The sequence below is a fragment of the Nerophis lumbriciformis genome, linkage group LG27, assembly GCF_033978685.3.
Source record: "Nerophis lumbriciformis linkage group LG27, RoL_Nlum_v2.1, whole genome shotgun sequence".
NCBI classification, from domain to species: domain Eukaryota; kingdom Metazoa; phylum Chordata; class Actinopteri; order Syngnathiformes; family Syngnathidae; genus Nerophis; species Nerophis lumbriciformis.
This window is the reverse complement of record NC_084574.2, coordinates 27242501-27259541: the sequence shown is the minus strand read 5'-3', so window position 1 is coordinate 27259541 and position 17041 is coordinate 27242501. Positions and strand designations below refer to the sequence as shown.

Sequence of the window (17041 nt, the reverse complement as noted above, 5' to 3'; positions counted from 1 at the left end):
TGGGGAGTCGTGGCCGGCAGACCGACAGCGAGGCAGGGCATGGCGGGGACGACTCCAAGATGACGGCGAGGAGGCGTGGCCGGCGGGGCGCGCCGTAACAATTATCGGATCGACGCCGTAACAATTATCAGGTGCGTGGATCGCCCACCTGGGCACAATTATATAATCTCCTCCAAGTGTGTAAAAGGGCAGCAGCCGAGAACGACGGGGCAGCAGAGGGAGTTGGAGAGCCAGCAGCACATGCAGCGCGCAAGAGACAGAGAGCAAGAGGCGGACCAAAGAGCGAGCAGCGAAGAGAAGCTGAAAAGCGACTCGAAGTGGACTGAAGGTTTATTGAAAAATAAACAAAGTCAAACTGCTCGATGTCATGTCAGTCCTTGGTGGTCCATGGAACCCCGACAGTGAGAGACTGTCACATAGGAGCGCAAGACAAGGACTAAAACACTACACACAGGAAAACACCAAAATAAGTCACGGCGTGATGTGACAGGTTGTGACAGTACACCTACTTTGAGACAAGAGCTATAGTGATGCATGGATGGTTATGGTTTAAATTCATATCCAACAATTGCGAGAACGACTTTTTATTGTCAATGTCGGCTACTGAGTTTCGTTTTATTTATGATTTCTGCTTGTGGTGTGCCTCGGGACTTTTTCAATGAAAAAAATGTGCCTCGGCTCAAAAAAGGTTGAAAAACACTGGCTTATTGCATGTCCTTGTTTTCCAGTGTTTGGTAATTAGAAGGCGCACGCTACAAGACGGACTCTGTCCCAACAACTGTCACATGCAGATTTGGACTTGGGCGACTTGGACAGTCAAAAACATGCATCATACTGAAGTAAACAAACAGCACTGGTGAATACAGGGAGACAAAAATGACAGACTTGTGGAGAAAATATGGAACTTTCTGCCTGACACTTTGAAAAGTATACCTGCACTTGTCACTTTCAAAAAACAAACACAATTGTGGCTAGTCGAGCAACAATCGTGTTCCCATGTTTAGTTGTTACTAATTTTTACTAATTGGTTCTTATCTAGTTTGCACTTTGTCTGTGTCATCATTATCATTATTAGGGACCGCAATGTCCCTTTGGGACAGAGGACCCTATTGTAATTGTAAGATTTTATTCTTTATTATTATTATCATTATTATTATCCCGCCGCCTCTTTGAGCTGTAATTTGACCCCCTTAACATGCTTCAAAACTCACCGTATTTGACACACACATCAGGACTGGCGAAAATGGCGATCTAATCAAAAAACCAAACCCCAAAACCCAAAATTGCGCTCTAGCGCCCCCTAGGAAAAAACACAGACAAAACCCAACCCCAAAACTCAAAATTGCGCTCTAGCGCCCCCTAGGAAGAAAACACACACAACTGCTCCTAGGAAGAAAACTCAGACAAAACTGCCTGTAACTTCCAGTAGGAATGTCTTAGAGACAAACAAAAACTTCTATGTAGGTCTTACTTAGACCTACATTTCATATATTGACAACCCCCAGCAAAAATCAACAGGAAGTTTGCAATTCCCCCTTCAAAACAAAAGTTTTGTAAAAACCGGTCACCTTTTTTCAAACATTATCTCCTCTGAGCGGGTTTGTCGTGTCGGCTTCAAACTAGCACAGGAGAGAGATTGAACCCTTCTGATTAAAAGTTGACCTAAGAGTTTTAATTACTGCTCCGGTTTGGATGTTATGTGCTTTAATTATTATTATTATTGGCTTTTATCTAGTTTGCACTTTGTCTGTATTATTACTATTATCATTATTATCGACTCCTCTTTGCCTCATTCTTTTTATTTTCCTATTTTAATGATGTTAGATCTGTTTTGTTGTTGTTGTTGGGGACAAGTGTTGTAAATTAGCTTTGGCTACAAACACTATGATGCATACATTGGATGACTGTTTCAGATATCTATGTTTCTGTATCCGTCCCAATATCAAATAAACATAAAAAACACAATACATCTCTTATTTGACAGTCGTGCTTGCTGGCCTCTAAGAGGTCACCAAAAACAAACTGCTAGAGTAAAGCTACAATTTGCAAACAGTTTAACCTTTAAATGGAGAGAATGTTGTTGGCAACTGTCAAGTCCCTTTTGGATCCCAAAGAAAACAAAATAAGGAGTGAAGCTGTGACTCACACATCATTTAATTGCACTCTCCCTTTATCTGCTCGCTTCATGTTTTGATGTGATTTGTCTGTCGTCGGTGTGCCGGCGTGTGCGCTGGCGAGCGCGTTCTTTTTTGGAGGATAAAAATGCGTGTAAGGATGTGTGCGTGCGTGCATAGTGTGTGTGTGTGTGTGTGTGTGTGTGTGTGTGTGTGTGTCTGCGGTCTTCAAAACAAGCTTGTGCCAAGGCTTAGCTGATAGGCTAATTAAGCTCACCACAGGGAATAAATGTTTCCTCTCTGCCTGCCATTTGTCACACCTGGCACGGAAATGTCAAGAGAAAAGAAAACCCCCGTGCACGCACGCAAACACCGGTTGCAGTAATGCACACTGCGAGAAGTGCTGAGGCGACGGAGCTACCGGGCGTTGAAACAGACAGACAAAAGAGGTGCGGAAACGATGCGGAAAACTGCAAAAATGAGGAGAAATTGTTTAGAGCAGGGGTCCCCAACCTTTTTTTTTGCACCAGGGACCGGTTTAATGTAGGCGTTATTTTCTGGGACCGGCCCTTCCACGTGTGGCGGATGAATAGCAAATAAGTGCATGAAAAGTGAATACATGAAAAAAAACTCAGCATAAAGAGGAATTGGTGGGAGCCCCTGGCCTTTATCCCTTTGCAAAAAAAGCTCTCCATAAACTTTTGTGTTGTACACATTTAAGTTAAGTTAAATTAAAGTACCAATGATTGTCTCACACACACACACACACACACACACACACACACACACACACACACACACTAGGTGTGGTGAAATGTGTCCTCTGCATTTGACCCATCCCCTTGTTCCACCCCCTGGGAGGTGAGGGGAGCAGTGAGCAGCAGCGGTGGCCACGCCCGGGAATCATTTTTGGTGATTTAACCCCCAATTCCAACCCTTGATTCTGAGTGTCAAGCAGGGAGGTAATGGGTCCCATTTTTATAGTCTTTGGTATGATTTGGCCGAGGTTTGAACTCACAACCTACCGATCTCACGGAGGACACTCTAACCACAAGGAAAGTAGCAAGAAACACGTCAATAATTAATAAAGCAAAACATGTTCTAGACCAAAAATCACTTCATATTCTTTACTGCTCACTAGTGTTACCATATCTGAGTTATTGTGCAGAAATATGGGGAAACAACCACAAATGTGCGCTTCATTCACTAAATATGTTACTAAAAAGATCAATTAGAATAACACATAATGTTGGATATAGAGAACATACAAACCCTTTATTTATTAAATCACAATTATTGAAATTCAACAATTTGGTGTATTTGCAAACAGCTAAAATGATGTACAAAGCAAACTATAACCTGCTACCCAAGAATGTACAACAATTCTTCTCAACAAAAAAGGACAAATATAACCTTAGAGGAAAATCTAATTTAAAACATTGGTATGCTTGTACAACACTGAAAACCTTTAGCATATCAGTATGTGGAATTAAATAATGGAATGCATTAAGCAAATAAATCAAACAAAGCACATATGATTCACTTTAAGAGACTGTTCAAACTACAAGTGTTCACAAAGTACACAGAACAAGAATTATGATGAACATCTTGAACACTTTTTTTTTTTTATTGAGACAATTATTATTTATGTATTTAATATTTGTATGCGTACTATGGTATATTATTTACTTATTATTTCTTTGTTCACTGTTCTGTTACAGAGAACAAGGGAATTTGGTAACATTGCTATGGTGTGAAAAGGGGTAGGATTAAATAAGCTCTGCTTCTTCATACTCCTTTTCCGGACGTGCTGTAATGAAACAACTGGAAATATGCGATGCATTACATTGCATCGTATGCATGTTCCAAATAAACTGAAACTGAACTGAATATTTCCGTTGCTGAGGACAGTCGGTGGTGTCCTGGGTGGTGATTTCCCCCTAGTTGGTGTGCTGTGGTTGTCACGCGGGATTGGGGTGACCTTATTTTGTTACTTTAGGGATTCCACTCATCCGGTCCCCTGAGGTAGGCCTCAGCACTGCATTGTTTGTACAATAACTCACCTGTGTGGTATGTCTTTTTTATGTCAATTATAACACTTTGAAGTAAAACACATATTTGGTAACACTTTAGTATGGGGAACATATTCTAAGTAACAAAGTCTTAGTCAATGGCTTACTGGTTGTATAATAAGGCCATGCACAATAAGGCATTAATACGTACTTAATAATGACTAATTAAGAGCAAAGATGTTAGTAATTTGCATGTTAATAAGCAACTAATTAATGGTGAATATGTTCCCCATACTAAAGTGTTACCACTTAATTTAGAGTTATTTGGACACTAGGGGAACATATAAAGGTTAGTGTTAGGGTTACTAATAAAAAACAATTCTGAGGTTATTGAGGGAAGACTCCTAGTTAATGGCTTACTGGTTGTATAATAAGGCCATGCAGAATAAGGCATTGATAAGTACTTAATGATGACTAATTAAGAGCCAAAATGTTTCTAATTTGCGGTTAATAAGCAACTAATTAATGGTGAATATGTTCCCCATACTAAAGTGTTACCAATTATTTTATTGGTGCTTATGTCTCCTGCCTCATTGGTATCATACCTTTGTCTCTTTGTTGGTTTTATCATTTCCTTGGGCAAACTTCCCAAGGTGGCGTTATCAGTTTTTAATGTTAAACAAACGGATAAAGTCCATCCTGTCTGTTATCTACATGTAAAGCGGCAATTTGGCTTCAACCTAACCCCCTTCATCACACATGGGACACAAATGCCGAAGATAAAGTGGTCAACATATGCTAATTCGATCGATCAAAATTCACTGATGACTGGCACCTTGAGCTTATCGGATTTGGTGTCGGCTGGGTGTACATCCTATGGGTCTATTGATCCTCATTTAATGCTGGAAAAACATGGAAGTGTTGCTTACAGTCAGTTTGTTGTGTCGCCACCACAGCAGTCAGTCAGCCTTTCTCCCTTAAGGTGCCACGTCTGCTCTGACCTACTTCTCTTTTCTTTCCAACAAACTCGCACAACAACAACTGTGCTGCTTCACACTGAGGCCTACTGCCCATTATGGGGCATGACAGTTTCAGTGGAGTGTAGCCCCACAGCCATTATGGCAGCATCACCTGCCAGAACCAGTACAAGCCTGTCCTGTTGCACTGTTTACACACACAAATTACATACTCACACAATTACATTCAGAATCAGAATCAGAATCAGAAATAATTGATTAATCCCCGAGGGGAAATTAAGATGTTCAGCACAATCCCATTAAAAGAGTAGAGATGTCCGATAATGGCTTTTTTTGCCGACATCCGATGTTCCGATCATACTTGCCAACCTTGAGACCTCCGATTTTGGGAGGTGGGGGGTGGGGGCGTGGTTAAGATTTATATATATATATATATATATATATATATATATATATATATATATAAGGCAGCACGGTGGCAGAGGGGTTAGTGCATCTGCCTCACAATACGAAGGTCCTGAGTAGTCTTGGGTTCAATCCCGGGCTCGGGATCTTTCTGTGTGGAGTGTGCATGTTCTCCCCGTGACTGCGTGGGTTCCCTCCGGGTACTCCGGCTTCCTCCCACCTCCAAAGACACGCACCTGGGGATAGGTTGATTGGCAACACTAAATTGGCCCTAGTGTGTGGATGTGAGTGTGAATGTTGTCTGTCTATCTGTGTTGGCCCTGCGATGAGGTGGCGACTTCTCCAGGGTGTACCCCGCCTTCCGCCCGATTGTAGCTGAGATAGGCTCCAGCGCCCCCCGCGACCCCAAAGGGAATAAGCGGTAGAAAATGGATGGATGGATGGCTATATATATATATATATATATATAAGAAATACTTGACTTTCAGTGAATTCTAGCTATATATATATATATATATATATATATATATATATATATATATATATGTAATAAAAAAAAAAAAAATAATAAAAAAAAAAATATATATATATATATATAAAAATATATATTTTATTACACACATATATATATATATATATATATATATATATATATATATATATATATATATATATATATATATATATATATGTATATATGTATATATAAATAAATAAAAGAAATACTTGAATTTTAGTGTTCATTTATTTACACATATACACACACATAACACTCATCTACTCATTGTTGAGTTAAGGGTTGAATTGTCCATCCTTGTTCTATTTTCTGTCACTATTTCAGAACACACACATTATACCAATATACATTATAAAATCAATAAGAAAACGGGAGCTCTAATTTGGGAGTCTGAATTAGGATCAGAAGTTCCTATATAAACATTGCGCACTGACGTCGCCTTTTTGTATTGATTACTGCAGCTGTGCACTGGATTCATTCACAAATACAAACTACAACTCACAAACACTTTAGAGTTAGGCTCCACCATCAGAATGTGTACTTAAACTTATAAAGATCACATGGATATTATTCAGTGAGTTGATTCACCAAAACTAACCTGTCATACAGGAGGAAAAGGCACACAGGACGTTTCAATTGTTCACAGACTTGTCGCGCTCATCAGAATGACAAGACACTTCCGGTCTGCAGGTGATAGCATTCAATTAGGATGAAACGCCCTACTGCCCCCTACTGGCCAATGTGAATACGATAAATCTATAATGACAGCTCCAAAAACGAATTCAAACCACAAAATAAAATAAATAAATCAACACAAAAATGTGACACATTATGGGTGGGTCACATATGCATGTACAGTAGATGACAGTAGTATTGTCCTGTTTAAAAGTGTCACAACATTGCTGTTTACGGCAGACGAACTGCTTTACGGTAGAATAAAACATGACTGCTGTTGTTGTGTGTTGTTACCGTGCTGGGAGGACGTTAATGAAACTGCCTAACAATAAACACACATAAGAAACCAAGAACTCGCCTGAAACACTTTAAAATAATCAGAGAACTGACTAACACTGACCCTACACAACTATGTTGCACAATTAAGTCTTTTTTTTTTAAAGCGAAAGAGGTAATTTCAACAGGTACAGTATCCTATGTCATATCTACATGTAATAGGATTTGTAACAAGGCAAACCGTTTGTAAATTGGTCGAAAATCGAGCAAGTTATGGTAATTTAATTAGTACATGTACCATTGACATCAATGTAATGATTGAGGCTAGATGTCCGAGGTAAGATGGCTACAACGTTGCTACACTGGAGAATGATTGGTCATATGAAAAATGCTCACAGCCAATCAGAAAGAAGGGGCCGTCTAAGCATACCCGCCCCCAAAGTGCCAAAAAGAAACATGACAGCGCGAGGAGAGATGCCAGGAGTACACAGAGAGCGCGCAGAAAGGCGTCGCGCGTGCAGAAAGGCACCGCGCGCGCGCAGAAAGGCACCGCGCACGCACAGAAAGGCACCGCGCGCGCGCAAAAAGGCACCACGCGCGCGCAAAAGGGTGTCGCGCGCGCGCACGAAGTGGAGAATCAGCGCGCGATAACAGTTTTTATGCGCTCGGATTTTTGGCACTAATGTGACGCCATATCCTTGTCTCTAGTCTATGCTGAGTGTTAGCCTTAGCGTCCAGTGCGATCTGCACGTTTTTCCTCTGACTTGTTTTCCGTTTTTGGTATTTGTTTGATTTCGACAATAAATCATGTTCCTACCTGCACGTCCTGTCCAGAGTGGTCAGGACCTTGCAGCAAGCTGCGACCCCCCCCCCCCCCCCCCCCCCTCCCCCCGTACGTAACATTGGGTTTCACAATGTAAAGCGCTTTGAGTCACTTGAGAAAAAGCGCTATATAAATATAATTCTCTTCATTTCACTTCGTATTTGCCTTTTGTCAACATGTCCCCTCATCATTTTTAAATGGCATGAGGTACAATGCAAACTGTCCCCTTCTATACCGTACTTCCACTGTGTTGACGATCCACCAGCCAATACAATTTGTTCTAATACTTTCTACGAGCAGTCCGGCGGTGTGCGTATGTTCTTGTCATGCCCGACGCAGCAGAAACATGTCAGCCCCATATGGAGCTTATCCACAGGGGGAATGGATATGGGACAGCAGGTGGAAGTCTGCAAGAATGCTTCTAATAGACTGCTGGCTTTCAAAGTAATTCCAAACTGGAGGATGAGGTGATGCTTTATATTTATTATTTTACTTATTTTTTGCCTGGTTTTGTATTTGTTTTGTATCATCCCGTGAGGTGTATATGACTTCTTTAGTTTTTTTTGGTCAGTTTGTACTTCATGAAGTTTTGCAATTGTTGTGTTTTTTTGTTTGTTTTCGTTATATTTGGATGTAATTGTTGGTTTATATGATATCATTAAGTAAGACTACGTATTATAATAAGATTTGTATTCATCCTGCTCCTTCTCAGGCATTGGTGTGTAAATGTGGATTTGAATAATGGTGGTTTAATTGTCTATCGATCAAAGATGCACATCAATGAAGGAGATAAATAAAAATGAAATGAAATGAAATGATTTTAAGCTGCTTAAACTCATTTATTGGAGCGTTGTCACTTTCTTTGGTCCACAATGTAAAAATAAAGTGTTTTACATATACACTTAGAGGCCTACTGAAATGCGATTTTCTTATTTAAACGGGGAAAGCAGGTCCATTCTATGTGTCATACTTGCAATTAATTTTTACCGGGGGCCGCATGAGCAACCTGAGCACTGCTGGAGGGCCACACCGACAATATTTCAATTAAATTTTGCTCAAATTATTTTTCATATACCGTAAGATAAATAATAATAATAATAATTTCATTTAACCTAACTTAACTTTATACAAAAGCATATTGCTTTTGATGGTTTTATTTTTAACACTTTCTTACACAACACTTCCTGATGTATAATACAATGCAAAAATGTCAATTTCTGTCACTTTATCCTGCATCCTCTTTGTTGTGAACGTAGCACGCCTGTAAGGTGATTGGCGAAGAAGGAGGACGTGTTGTTGTTGCAGAAATGAGGAGTGAGGATAGACGTGCGTGTGGAAGGAACGAGATAAGTTGAGCTGTGTTCGTATAGGTTGCTCAATAAAAGTTTAAAAAGAGAGTCAGACTTGGTGTGCACTTCTTATGGACGCTACAATTGGTGTCAGAAGTGGGATGAAATGCATCCCAGTTCGCCTTGCCATCAAACCTGGGAGTCTTCATTGAGGGCGGAATTCCCCCATGCCAAGCAGCGTGCTCTGCATCTGTAGACGCTGCCTCTCTCCTCCCTCCCTCTCTCTCTCCTGTGACTCTGCCTCTCTCAGGAAACATCGTGGCACGGAAGAAGTGCACACCAAGTCTGACGCTCTTTTTAAACTTTTATTGAGCAACCTATACTAACACAGCTATCACCTTACAGGCGTGCTACGTTCAAAACAATGGGAATTGTGAATATCACTCACTCAAGAACACATTAACTTCAGCAGGTCGTTACACTATATTCTTTAAACACAGCAACCTGTGTACCACAAATTAAGCACACGGCTTTACCTTTAATTTCTGTAAAGAAATACTTTGCAGTCCATGTCTTTTTGAAAACACGCCATTCGTCATCAACGTTTCTCTTTTTAGCGTCTCGGGGATAACCGGGCATCACTTGTCGCTGTGCACCTTCACGCACAGGTTACACCCGGACATACGCCCATAAATAACACTTTTCAAAATAAAAGCAGCACAGTTGTATTGCACACTCGACATATATGTTTTTTTAAATTTATTTTGTAATTTGTGATTGCCGCTGTTCACATTCACTCACAATCGCGCACGTGCATACGTCCACACGGAAGTAATACAAATAACGTTTTTCAAAACAAAAGCAGCACCGTTGTATTGCACACTCGACATAGATACTTTTTTACATTTATTTTGTAATTTATGATTGGCCTCACGCGGGCTGGACAGGGATGTACAGCCCGCGGGCCCCAAATGCCCAGGTCTGGTATATGAAGTAAAAACAAAACAAAACATATTTGGCATTTGCATTTTTTTATATTAGAGATTCATGGGCATGGAAAAAACATTTTAAAGCAGGGGTGTCAAACTCATTTTAGATCGGGTGGCCACATGGAAAAAAATCTACTCCCAAATAGGCCGAACCGGTAAAATCACGGCACGATAACTTAAAAATAAAGACAACTTCAGATTGTTTACTTTGTTTAAAAATAGAACAAGCACATTCTGAAATTGTACAAATCATAATGTTGTTGTTGTTTTTTTTCACACTTACATGTTGCGGTTAATAGTATTGTATCTTTATTTGTCGTTATTTATATTTTCTGAATAAATTAGGTGATAATGTTCATCAGTCAACTCATTGGTGTTAATTTTCAATCTATCAAGATTACAAAATGATATCAAAATCAAATTACAGGATGTTATTTATGTGGTTTGCTCATTTTCCTCGACTGATGCACTAACATCATGTGGTTTATTTTGTACATATGTAGCATCATCTACAAAGATACAAAAAATTGCTATTGCGACATCCAGTGGACACATTTAGAACAGCAGTTTATTTCATTCAGAAGGTTATTTTTTATACTTAGCAAACTCATCCCTCGGGCCGTACGTAAAATAGTGCTGAGTTAAAGGTAGTGTAAAAATATTTGATTGTTTTATTGTGCATGTTGTTTTATATTACAACAGAAATGCATGTGACTGTACATTTAAATCTAATCAAATCAACTTTATTTATAAGAGAATGTGTCTTTAAGCAGATGCGAGTTAATAAAGATGGTAACACTTTAGTATGGGGAACATATTCACCATTAATTAGTTGCTTATTAAAGTAACAAAGACTTAATTTAGAGTTATTTGGAACATATAAGGGTTAGGGTTAGGGTTTTTAATAAGCAATAATTCTGAGGTTATTGAGGGAAGACTCTTAGTTAATGGCTTACTGGTTGTATAATAAGGCCATGCAGAATAAGGCATTAATAAGTACTTAATACTGACTAATTAAGAGCCAATATTTTACTAATTTGCATGTTAATAAGCAAGTAATTAATGGTGAATATATGTTCCCCACACTAAAGTGTTACCATAAAGATATGACCCACTCGGTTTTCTACATGCAGGAAGGAAATTACTTCTATTCTTCTTCTGTGGACATCATTAAAGTACTCAAGTAAACCAAGGCATTTTTTTACATCCCTTCGCCCACAACGGTAAATCATTAAGGAGGAACGATGAATGAAGTTTATAACGGGAAAACAATTATATGATTTCCCGTGAGAACGCATCAATATTTAGGCCGTAAGGTTAAATTTCGCAATAGTTTTCGCCATATCAACATATTGTGACACACAGGTCTGTCCTTATTATTCAAATGTATCTAAAGCACGTGTAAGTGATGAGTGGCCCTGTGAGTGTACACCCACTTAATAAAGTTTAAATGGTCTTGTTTAGGACCAATTTTCCAAGCAGCAGTGATAAATAAGACACAGAAATCAGACTGTATAGTTTGTGCCTCTTAATCTCGCCTCCTCTGGCTCAGCCTAACTGACATTTCCTTAATTCATTCCTCTCAGGATTCTAACATTTTAATTAGGGCACTCTAAATCTCCTCCCACACAGCTTTATTCTGGAGAAAAAAATAAATAAAAAAAATAACGTGAACTTTTTTAATTCATCATATTTGTCATTTTCCTCCTTCCTCTCACATTCACACCTTTTCCTTTCTTTTTTTAAAATAATGTTCAGCGGTTTCACACACAAATCCCTCCGCCGCCTACACGAATACACACTGCTGAGGTGAGGAATACATTAAACTGATATAATTTGTTGTTAATCTGTAATGGACATAAAATACATTGTGATACAGTAGAAGCATTGGACTGGACTCTCACACTATTATGCTAGATCCACTATGGACTGGACTCTCACACTATTATGCTAGATCCACTATGGACTGGACTCTCACACTATTATGCTAGATCCACTATGGACTGGACTCTCACACTAGTATGCTAGATCCACTATGGACTGGACTCTCACACTATTATGTTAGATCCACTATGGACTGGACTCTCACACTATTATGTTAGATCCACTATGGACTGGACTCTCACACTATTAACTAGATCCACTATGGACTGGACTCTCACACTATTATGCTAGATCCACTATGGACTGGACTCTCACACTATTATGTTAGATCCACTATGGACTGGACTCTCACACTAGTATGTTAGATCCACTATGGACTGGACTCTCACATTATTATGTTAGATCCACTATGGACTGGACTCTCACACTATTATGCTAGATCCACTATGGACTGGACTCTCACACAATTATGCTAGATCCACTATGGACTGGACTCTCACACTATTATGCTAGATCCACTATGGACTGGACTCTCACACTATTATGTTAGATCCACTACAGACTGGACTTTCACACTATTATGCTAGATCCACTATGGACTGGACTCTCAGACTATTATGCTAGATCCACTATGGACTGGACTCTCACACTATTATGCTAGATCCACTATGGACTGGACTCTCACACTATTATGCTAGATCCACTATGGACTGGACTCTCACACTATTATGTTAGATCCACTACGGACTGGACTTTCACACTATTATGCTAGATCCACTATGGACTGGACTCTCACACTATTATGCTAGATCCACTATGGACTGGACTCTCACACTATTATGCTAGATCCACTATGGACTGGACTCTCACACGATTATTCTGGCCCCACTATGGACTGGACTCTCACACGATTATGCTAGAGCCACTATGACCTGGACTCTCACACTATTATGCTAGATCCACTATGGACTGGACTCTCACACTATTATGTTAGATCCACTATGTACTGGACTCTCACACTATTATGTTAGATCCACTACGGACTGGACTTTCACACTATTATGCTAGATCCACTATGGACTGGACTCTCACACTATTATGCTAGATCCACTATGGACTGGACTCTCACACTATTATGCTAGATCCACTATGGACTGGACTCTCACACGATTATGCTGGCCCCACTATGGACTGGACTCTCACACGATTATGCTAGATCCACTATGACCTGGACTCTCACACTATTATGCTAGATCCACTATGGACTGGACTCTCACACTATTATGCTAGATCCACTATGAACTGGACTCTCACACTATTATGCTAGATCCACTATGGACTGGACTCTCCCACTATTATGCTAGATCCACTATGGACTGGACTCTCACACTATTATGATAGATCCACTATGGACTGGACTCTCACACTATTATGCTAGATTCACTATGGACTGGACTCTCACACTATTATGCTAGATCCACTATGGACTGGACTTTCACACTATTATGCTAGATCCACTATGGGCTGGACTCTCACACTATTATGCTAGATCCACTATGGACTGGACTCTCACACTATTATGCTAGATCCACTATGGACTGGACTCTCACATTATTATGCTAGATCCACTATGGACTGGACTCTCACACTATTATGCTAGATCCACTATGGACTGGACTCTCACACTATTATGTTAGATCCACTACGGACTGGACTTTCACACTATTATGCTAGATCCACTATGGACTGGACTTTCACACTATTATGCTAGATCCACTATGGACTGGACTCTCACAGTATTATGCTAGATCCACTATGGACTGGACTCTCACAATATTATGCTAGATCCACTATGGACTGGACTCTCACACTATTATGCTAGATCCACTATGGACTGGACTCTCACACTATTATGTTAGATCCACTATGTACTGGACTCTCACACTATTATGTTAGATCCACTACGGACTGGACTTTCACACTATTATGCTAGATCCACTATGTACTGGACTCTCAAACTATTATGCTAGATCCACTATGGACTGGACTCTCACACTATTATGCTAGATCCACTATGAACTGGACTCTCACACTATTATGCTAGATCCACTATGGACTGGACTCTCACACTATTATGCTGGCCCCACTATGGACTGGACTCTCCCACTATTATGCTAGATCCACTATGGACTGGACTCTCACACTATTATGATAGATCCACTAAGGACTGGACTCTCACACTATTATGCTAGATCCACTATGGACTGGACTCTCACACTAGTATGCTAGATCCACTATGGACTGGACTCTCACACTATTATGTTAGATCCACTATGGACTGGACTCTCACACTATTATGTTAGATCCACTATGGACTGGACTCTCACACTATTAACTAGATCCACTATGGACTGGACTCTCACACTATTATGCTAGATCCACTATGGACTGGACTCTCACACTATTATGTTAGATCCACTATGGAGTGGACTCTCACACTATTATGCTAGATCCACTATGGACTGGACTCTCACACAATTATGCTAGATCCACTATGGACTGGACTCTCACACTATTATGCTAGATCCACTATGGACTGGACTCTCACACTATTATGTTAGATCCACTATGTACTGGACTCTCACACTATTATGTTAGATCCACTACGGACTGGACTTTCACACTATTATGCTAGATCCACTATGGACTGGACTCTCACACTATTATGCTAGATCCACTATGATTATGCTAGATCCACTATGACCTGGACTCTCACACTATTATGCTAGATCCACTATGGACTGGACTCTCACACTATTATGTTAGCTCCACTATGTACTGGACTCTCACACTATTATGTTAGATCCACTACGGACTGGACTTTCACAGTATTATGCTAGATCCACTATGGACTGGACTCTCACACTATTATGCTAGATCCACTATGGACTGGACTCTCACACTATTATGCTAGATCCACTATGGACTGGACTCTCACACGATTATGCTGGCCCCACTATGGACTGGACTCTCACACAATTATGCTAGATCCACTATGACCTGGACTCTCACACTATTATGCTAGATCCACTATGGACTGGACTCTCACACTATTATGCTAGATCCACTATGAACTGGACTCTCACACTATTATGCTAGATCCCCTATGGACTGGACTCTCCCACTATTATGCTAGATCCACTATAGACTGGACTCTCACACTATTATGATAGATCCACTATGGACTGGACTCTCACACTATTATGCTAGATCCACTATGGACTGGACTCTCACAGTATTATGCTAGATCCACTATGGACTGGACTTTCACACTATTATGCTAGATCCACTATGGGCTGGACTCTCACACTATTATGCTAGATCCACTATGGACTGGACTCTCACACTATTATGCTAGATCCACTATGGACTGGACTCTCACATTATTATGCTAGATCCACTATGGACTGGACTCTCACACTATTATGCTAGATCCACTATGGACTGGACTCTCACACTATTATGTTAGATCCACTATGTACTGGACTCTCACACTATTATGTTAGATCCACTACGGACTGGACTTCCACACTATTATGCTAGATCCACTATGGACTGGACTCTCACACTATTATGCTAGATCCACTATGGACTGGACTCTCACACTATTATGTTAGATCCACTATGGACTGGACTCTCACACTAATATGTTAGATCCACTATGGACTGGACTCTCACACTATTAACTAGATCCACTATGGACTGGACGCTCACACTATTATGCTAGATCCACTATGGACTGGACTCTCACACTATTATGTTAGATCCACTATGGACTGGACTCTCACAATGTTATGCTAGATCCACTATGGACTGGACTCTCACACAATTATGCTAGATCCACTATGGACTGGACTCTCACACTATTATGCTAGATCCACTATGGACTGGACTCTCACACTATTATGTTAGATCCACTATGTACTGGACTCTCACACTATTATGTTAGATCCACTACGGACTGGACTTTCACACTATTATGCTAGATCCACTATGGACTGGACTCTCACACTATTATGCTAGATCCACTATGATTATGCTAGATCCACTATGACCTGGACTCTCACACTATTATGCTAGATCCACTATGGACTGGACTCTCACACTATTATGTTAGCTCCACTATGTACTGGACTCTCACACTATTATGTTAGATCCACTACGGACTGGACTTTCACAGTATTATGCTAGATCCACTATGGACTGGACTCTCACACTATTATGCTAGATCCACTATGGACTGGACTCTCACACTATTATGCTAGATCCACTATGGACTGGACTCTCACACGATTATGCTGGCCCCACTATGGACTGGACTCTCACACAATTATGCTAGATCCACTATGACCTGGACTCTCACACTATTATGCTAGATCCACTATGGACTGGACTCTCACACTATTATGCTAGATCCACTATGAACTGGACTCTCACACTATTATGCTAGATCCACTATGGACTGGACTCTCACACTATTATGCTAGATCCACTATGGACTGGACTCTCACAGTATTATGCTAGATCCACTATGGACTGGACTTTCACACTATTATGCTAGATCCACTATGGGCTGGACTCTCACACTATTATGCTAGATCCACTATGGACTGGACTCTCACACTATTATGCTAGATCCACTATGGACTGGACTCTCACATTATTATGCTAGATCCACTATGGACTGGACTCTCACACTATTATGCTAGATCCACTATGGACTGGACTCTCACACTATTATGTTAGATCCACTATGTACTGGACTCTCACACTATTATGTTAGATCCACTACGGACTGGACTTCCACACTATTATGCTAGATCCACTATGGACTGGACTCTCACAGTATTATGCTAGATCCACTATGGACTGGACTCTCACACTATTATGCTATATCCACTATGGACTGGACTCTCACACTATTATGCTAGATCCACTATGGACTGGACTCTCACACTATTATGTTAGATCCACTATGTACTGGACTCTCACACTATTATGTTAGATCCACTACGGACTG

The 17041-nt window shown here is 40.3% G+C and overlaps 1 protein-coding gene across 1 annotated transcript in view; it reads right to left on the bottom strand.

The window, feature by feature from the left end:
- Positions 1-17041, bottom strand: part of xylt1 (xylosyltransferase I) — a 351330-nt gene that overhangs the window by 251338 nt on the left and 82951 nt on the right. The gene's annotated exons all lie outside the window — the stretch shown is intronic.